This window comes from Triturus cristatus, chromosome 12 (genome assembly GCF_964204655.1).
Source record: "Triturus cristatus chromosome 12, aTriCri1.1, whole genome shotgun sequence".
Classification (NCBI taxonomy): Eukaryota; Metazoa; Chordata; class Amphibia; order Caudata; family Salamandridae; genus Triturus; species Triturus cristatus.
In genome coordinates, this window is record NC_140595.1 from 210,473,383 (window position 1) to 210,481,251 (window position 7,869).

A 7,869-nucleotide genomic window follows, 5' to 3' on the forward strand; every position below is an offset into this window, starting at 1 on the left:
GACACAGTACAATCTACGGTTTCAGAAACATACTATAAAAGCAATCACGGTTAAAACATCAATTTATTGTATAACATGTTCAGTAGGAACTATACTTGATCTTCCTCCCACTATAGGTTACAATCTAATGAGTTATTAAAAACATATTTAAAAACAACAGTCGACGCGGCGTTTCGGTGTTTGGTTCTATATTTTCACCTTCCTCAGGACAAAAACCATTCATAAAATCTAAGCATAAAAAATAAAAAGTATGTGTCAGATACAAATCAAGAAACCTAATATGTACTGTGTACATGCAAAAACAAACATCTCATAAATCACTTGGACATTTGGTACTTATGGTTAACAAATTCTAATACTAATGCTAATACTAATACAACTCATTACCACTGGTTATTGTGGTACAAGATCCGGACATTAATCCCCAAAATTTATAGAACTTTTAGATACTACTATTTAATATACTGAGTATCTGAATTAACATATGCTGGATAACAGATGCAAAAATACCTTTTCTTAAAAAGCTTCTTTACCTTAATAATGCGACAGATTATGTTTATTCAATTACATAATCATGTAGAGACACCTTTTTCAATACCTTTGTGGTCTTAATGTAGGGTGCTATAGACAATAAGAAAAAAGTATATATATAATATCCTCAATTTGTGCTAATTAAACATTTTGTATTGTATTCACATTTTTTTAAATAAAGATATTTTTAATTAAAGCACTTATACCTATAATGATGTGATTACTTAACAGGATATCCGTTGACGCCACCGTATTTAAATTTTAGGCGGAAAGCTATTACCACTCTCAAATCCTTTGTATAGCAGATTCTATAAAAGAGAAATTTTTATTATGTGGATCTATACGAATCTTTTTTAAGTACACAGGTGTATATTGTGTTTGTTGAATACCTCACCTGTTCAAGAGGCAAAGCAGGCACTTTACTCTTTTTAAATTCACTGATGTGAGTCTATGCTCGTCATCGTTGCGTGTTTGAGCTATAAAACAAACAAAAACGATCCAAAATCGTAGCCTATCTTTTTTTGAGAAGCAAGGTTCATGATAATACTTTATGCAATTCTGAATGGATATTTGTCTAGTCTAATGTAACATTCGTAATTTTATCCTATCGTTTTTCGAAATTCCTAAAGGTTAGGATTGGATAAGAAAACGCGGTATCCAAACGGCTCGTACTGTTAAGCATTATATATAAACAGTCTAAAAACCCGACCGCGGGATGTGACTGACAAATGGTGTCATCTATTATAGGGAACAAAGCAAAGCCTAATTTACTTGTACTTTTACTCTAATTTAATTTAAAATTTTCTACGTAAGGGTTTGAGAATACCCCTAGGTTAGGAGATAGCCTCCGAGTTTGGTTCGATGCGGCATACCTGTATAGATAGTTTCGGCCTCCCTGCAACAACGGATATCCGGGGTTCTGTGTTGTAAATGCTTCCGGGCCATGTTCTATTTATATAGTTGCGCTAATTGGGAATACCCGGATGTCACGAACAATTTTTTGAGATTCTTTTTGGCATCACACAATTAAATATAGAAATCGACTTTTATCTATTTAGAAGAAAAAATGATTACACGTAATAAATGGAAAGAGTGGATAAATAAATAAACGCGCCATATGATGTGCCTTCGCGATTCTATAATATTGTGTATTTGCGGCGGCCATCTTGTAGTGTCAAACGTTGCACATAGATATTTAATCTTAGCGTGTTCAGTTGTTATTATTTTTTATCCTAGTTTTATCAAACAGCATAAATACCGTAATATTATCGTATCCAACTTGTTTAAAAAAAAAATAAAATTTTTGGGCTAAAGGCGTTATCATATTATCGCATGAAACTATATTTGTCAGCATTCTAGTTAAACAGGATGTTAATCATATTGTCGCATGGAACAATATTAGTCAGAAAGTATGGTATGTGATTAAATTTAAAGGGCTATGTATAGATATAACCATTAATAATAGCATATCTTCTCATATAGAACTTATGTATTGATTCAATCTACAGAGACTCTACTAAGACTAGAGATTATGTAATATTGTCTATCTTATATTAGTCGCTCCCATTCCTCTTTGTTATTCAGACCATTTTTATACGTATCAAAGAACGACATATAAAATTGCTCGCGCTTTTTCCTTTTGCATTCAAGGTCACCACCACGTGTACTTCGCTGGATGATCTCCACACCACACCATTTGAGATCGTCTATTTTATGGTTGTGGGTAATCCAGTGTTCCACTAGGGGAGCCGTTTTTTTTACCTGTCCTAATGGCTGACTTATGCTCAGTTATTCTGGTCCTAATTTCTCGTGATGTTTCCCCTATGTAACCTTTACTGCAGGGACAGACAATCAAATAGATCAGGTTTTTAGATTTACAGTTGATGAAGCTCTTTACATTGTGTATCTTGTTGTTATGTTCTATAACACTGCCCTTATTGATACTGTCACAGTTTTTGCATGTGCTGCAGGCAAAATTACCCACAGGCAGAGGTGCATTATTGATGCTCCTTTGCTTGTAACTTGTCTCTTCTCGGTAGGTATGTACCAATCTGTTTCGGATAGTACGATTACGTCTAAAGCTAAACATGGGTCTGGGTAGTTTTTCATCCTTGTTGTCATTCAGGAGTTGCCAGTTCCTATTTATAATGTTTTTAACTTTATTGCTTATATTACTAAAATTGGTTACAAAAATCAATGGAGGGGTTTGTTTTGTTTCCCCTTTCACCTTAGGTTTAAAAAGAGATTCCCTATCATAATATTTGGCTCTTTTATACGCTTGTCTGATAAGCTTCTTTGGGTACCCTCTATCTTGTAGTTTGTTTGTCAAAATATCAGCATGTCGATTAAAATCTTTCATGTCTGTGCAATTGCGCCTGATCCTAAGGTATTGTCCGAATGGTATGTTGTCCTTTTGGCAACTCGGATGATTACTTTGGTAATGCAACATGGTATTGCGATCCGTGGGTTTCGTATAAAGTTCCACAGATAATGAACCAGCCTTATGTTTAATTTTGATGTCCAAGAAATCACAGCTTTCTTTACTGATATTTGAGGTAAATTTTAAATTATTGTCCCCAAGGTTCAGCCAGTCTATAAAGTCTATAAGGTGTTCTCTTGTGCCCTTCCACAAGAAAAAGACATCATCTATATAACGGGACCAGCATGTGATATTTTCATAGAAGGGGGCTGCGGTATTGAAGATATGTTTATCTTCGAAGGCTGCCACATACAGGCAGGCCAGGCTCGGTGCACATGTGGCTCCCATGCTGGTCCCTTTGATTTGCCTATAGTAGTCATCCCTAAAGAGGAAGATATTGTCTTTTAAGATGATTTGAACACATTCTACCAGAAAGGAAGCATGTGAGGAAAGTTCATCGGTATCATTAGATAAGAGGCCCTCTAACATCCTTATGGTGTCATTTTGAGGTATGTTCGTATACAAGGCTTCTATATCCAGTGTCACAAGCCATTGACTATCTATGTTGTAGGCTAAATTTTCCACTTTCTTGATCATTGCAGTGGTGTCTTTGATGTATGCTGTCTGGCTCACCACTAATGGTTGGAGAAATCTGTCTACATATTTACTTAGGGGCTCCGTCACAGAATCAATACTTGACACTATAGGCCTCATAGGAGGATTTAAAAGGTCTTTGTGGACTTTAGGTAAACCATATATTGCTGGCACCTTTGGGTTCGTGTTCTTGAGGAAGTTATATTCATCGGGACATAAAATGTCATCCTCTTTGGCAAAGTCAAGTAGTCTAGTCACTTTATTCGCTAGAGCATTCCACTCTTCCTTACTGGATTTTTGGTAATGCGCAGTATTCTTTAAGAGGGAAAGCATCCTATTGTTGTAGTCCTCTGTTTCCATTACTACAATACTGCCCCCCTTATCTCCTGGTTTTATAGTTAAGTCCTCACGATTTGCTAAATCATTAAGAGCTTTCTTCTCTTTTAAGCTAAGGTTATTATTCCAGAAGAGTCTTTTATCTAGGAGATCGTCAATATTTTTCTCGACTACTTTTTCGAAAAGTGCAATATTTTTGTTATTAACAAGATTTAATGATGGGGTCCATTTTGACTTTGGCTTAAGACCTGATTTGTTATTAACTACAGTGGAGCATTCCTTGTTCTTAAAGAACTCCCTAAGGCGGATTTTTCTAAAAAAGCTTTGTAAGTCTCGCTCAAGGTTAAACTTATCAGGTGGGGTACAGATTGCGTAACCTAATCCCTTCTCTAGGACAGATATCTCGTCTTTGGTGAGGGTTTTATTGGAGAGATTGATAATTGGTGCCTTCTTATCTAATCCCACATTGTTTGACTCCTGGTTTTCATGTAAGGGCGTTTGTGTGGTGGATTCTGGGGGTAGAAGTTCCCTCTCCCCCGTCCTCTGCCTCGGAATTGCCCAGGGTTGAATTGTCGCTGTTCTAAAAAAGACAGAGATTCTTTACTTGTACTCGGAGTAGGTTCAGCTACTGCCCTAGTTTCTTGTGGATTTTCATTTTCTGACTCTGAACTGGTGTAAGAGGTATCTAAAAACGTTACTCTCTTTTTGTGAAAATTTCTTCTGGGTTGTTGCCAGTTATTCCGGTAATAGGTATCTTCCCTTGGTCAATCAAAAAGATCTTTTTGGAGATATGGGTATACCACCTCTAGATTGTATTTAGTTACATCTTTTTTGAATTTATTTGATTTTTTGTTTACGAGGTATTCCCTATATCCTGATATATCATTTTGGATTTCGTCCAGCTTTTTTTTGGCATCTTCCAAAGAAGTATTTTCTTTTAATTTCATTTCCATTTCCTCAATCTCTGGTTTTTCTATAATCAATATCTCATGTGCCGTTTCTATAATCAACAACATCCAATCCCGACTGCAGCGGTTGGCAATGAAGGTCCAGTTTTCAATAAACTTAGGATTCCTAATAAAAATACCTGGCTCATTTTTTACTTGTAAGCCCCTAGGTATTATTCCTTTTTTACAATACTCGATTAAAAAATCCGCATGTAATTCAGTTCTAATGACTTTTTTCTTATTATTCCATAAAGCCCTCCACTTCTCTTCATCGGGATTATTTGTGGTAATTGAAGAGATATTTTTCGAGGTACCATTTATGATTTTATTAAATTGTTCTTCTGAAAAGCCATACGTTTTTAAAGCATCCATTATCAATTAGGGTGGCTAGTGTTTTAATGATATAAATATCGCACAGATAACTGCAAGCTCCCCAGCTGACCAGCTGTACAATTAGAGTTCAAAGAAAAGAAAGGGAGGTACCCCCTTATGTGTAATAGGGACGAGGTATTGCCATTAAACACAAAAAACAAAAGTTCCCAGTATTTAGCTTCTATGCTTGGACAGAACGGCTTATTACTAGGCCTGTTGAGTCCTAAGAATAGTAGAACCTATGAGGACAGAGAGACTCAATGTCTAAAGAGACTATTCAATAACTCTTGATAGCAATGACACAGTACAATCTACGGTTTCAGAAACATACTATAAAAGCAATCACGGTTAAAACATCAATTTATTGTATAACATGTTCAGTAGGAACTATACTTGATCTTCCTCCCACTATAGGTTACAATCTAATGAGTTATTAAAAACATATTTAAAAACAACAGTCGACGCGGCGTTTCGGTGTTTGGTTCTATATTTTCACCTTCCTCAGGACAAAAACCATTCATAAAATCTAAGCATAAAAAATAAAAAGTATGTGTCAGATACAAATCAAGAAACCTAATATGTACTGTGTACATGCAAAAACAAACATCTCATAAATCACTTGGACATTTGGTACTTATGGTTAACAAATTCTAATACTAATGCTAATACTAATACAACTCATTACCACTGGTTATTGTGGTACAAGATCCGGACATTAATCCCCAAAATTTATAGAACTTTTAGATACTACTATTTAATATACTGAGTATCTGAATTAACATATGCTGGATAACAGATGCAAAAATACCTTTTCTTAAAAAGCTTCTTTACCTTAATAATGCGACAGATTATGTTTATTCAATTACATAATCATGTAGAGACACCTTTTTCAATACCTTTGTGGTCTTAATGTAGGGTGCTATAGACAATAAGAAAAAAGTATATATATAATATCCTCAATTTGTGCTAATTAAACATTTTGTATTGTATTCACATTTTTTTAAATAGATATTTTTAATTAAAGCACTTATACCTATAATGATGTGATTACTTAACAGGATATCCGTTGACGCCACCGTATTTAAATTTTAGGCGGAAAGCTATTACCACTCTCAAATCCTTTGTATAGCAGATTCTATAAAAGAGAAATTTTTATTATGTGGATCTATACGAATCTTTTTTAAGTACACAGGTGTATATTGTGTTTGTTGAATACCTCACCTGTTCAAGAGGCAAAGCAGGCACTTTACTCTTTTTAAATTCACTGATGTGAGTCTATGCTCGTCATCGTTGCGTGTTTGAGCTATAAAACAAACAAAAACGATCCAAAATCGTAGCCTATCTTTTTTTGAGAAGCAAGGTTCATGATAATACTTTATGCAATTCTGAATGGATATTTGTCTAGTCTAATGTAACATTCGTAATTTTATCCTATCGTTTTTCGAAATTCCTAAAGGTTAGGATTGGATAAGAAAACGCGGTATCCAAACGGCTCGTACTGTTAAGCATTATATATAAACAGTCTAAAAACTGGACCGCGGGATGTGACTGACAAATGGTGTCATCTATTATAGGGAACAAAGCAAAGCCTAATTTACTTGTACTTTTACTCTAATTTAATTTAAAATTTTCTACGTAAGGGTTTGAGAATACCCCTAGGTTAGGAGATAGCCTCCGAGTTTGGTTCGATGCGGCATACCTGTATAGATAGTTTCGGCCTCCCTGCAACAACGGATATCCGGGGTTCTGTGTTGTAAATGCTTCCGGGCCATGTTCTATTTATATAGTTGCGCTAATTGGGAATACCCGGATGTCACGAACAATTTTTTGAGATTCTTTTTGGCATCACACAATTAAATATAGAAATCGACTTTTATCTATTTAGAAGAAAAAATGATTACACGTAATAAATGGAAAGAGTGGATAAATAAATAAACGCGCCATATGATGTGGTATCAGGCACCTTGTCTTACTAAATCTATTCTGTGGCCAGTGCTAGATTGATTATGACATGCACCCAGAGGGCACGTTAGAGGTGCCCCCTGAAAAACCTATCTCTATCTAGTGTGCTAGCTGAGTGGTATCAACTAGCCTAATACCACAGACGAGTTTCTGAGCCCCTGCAAGTGAGACCCACGCTCTCTGAGACCAGGAACAATACCTGCTCCGGAGGGTGTGCATTCACACCTCCTCCAGCACGATGGCTAGTGAATTAGTATATCAAGGCCAGGTACTTTAAAGTCTCTGACCCTTTGATATAATCCCCTGGCTTCCCCCAGACCTGGGAGTTTCCATCCCCTGCCCTGAGGCCCATCTGACAACAGGGCAGGTGGGAACTTAGCTTTGCAGGTAGGAGTGTTGCACCACCAGGCTAGTCACACCCCTAAGGTGGGCTGCCTGCTGTGCTCCACAAATTAAGGGGTCCACCATCTTGATTTTGGTGGAATCAGGAACTCTGGGACAAAATTATGCCCACTACCAACAGGAAGTGGTCATATAGGGGGGGTAGTGACCTCAAGGGTAAGTAGCCCTTTGCCTACTAACCTTCACTTCTTTTACCACCCCCTCATTCAGTATTTAGGTAGCCCCCTGACACCCAGAACTCAGATTTGACTGACTGCAAAAGAAGGAGGACAAAGAAGAGCCAAAGAACGCAAGAATAGAGGGGTA

At 36.5% G+C, this 7,869-nt stretch overlaps 2 long non-coding RNA genes across 2 annotated transcripts; both read right to left on the bottom strand.

Annotated features, from left to right (window-relative positions):
* Positions 1 to 541: 541 nt before the first annotated feature.
* Positions 542 to 1,051, bottom strand: LOC146773088 (uncharacterized). The gene is made up of 3 exons (XR_014972106.1): positions 926 to 1,051; positions 738 to 839; positions 542 to 621 (listed from the first exon to the last, which is right to left on the bottom strand). It is a non-coding gene; the product is annotated as an uncharacterized LOC146773088 (long non-coding RNA).
* Positions 1,052 to 6,038: 4,987 nt separating this feature from the next.
* Positions 6,039 to 6,546, bottom strand: LOC146773089 (uncharacterized). Its single transcript, XR_014972233.1, has 3 exons — positions 6,421 to 6,546; positions 6,233 to 6,334; positions 6,039 to 6,118 (listed from the first exon to the last, which is right to left on the bottom strand). It is a non-coding gene; the product is annotated as an uncharacterized LOC146773089 (long non-coding RNA).
* Between the last annotated feature and the right edge of the window lie 1,323 nt (positions 6,547 to 7,869).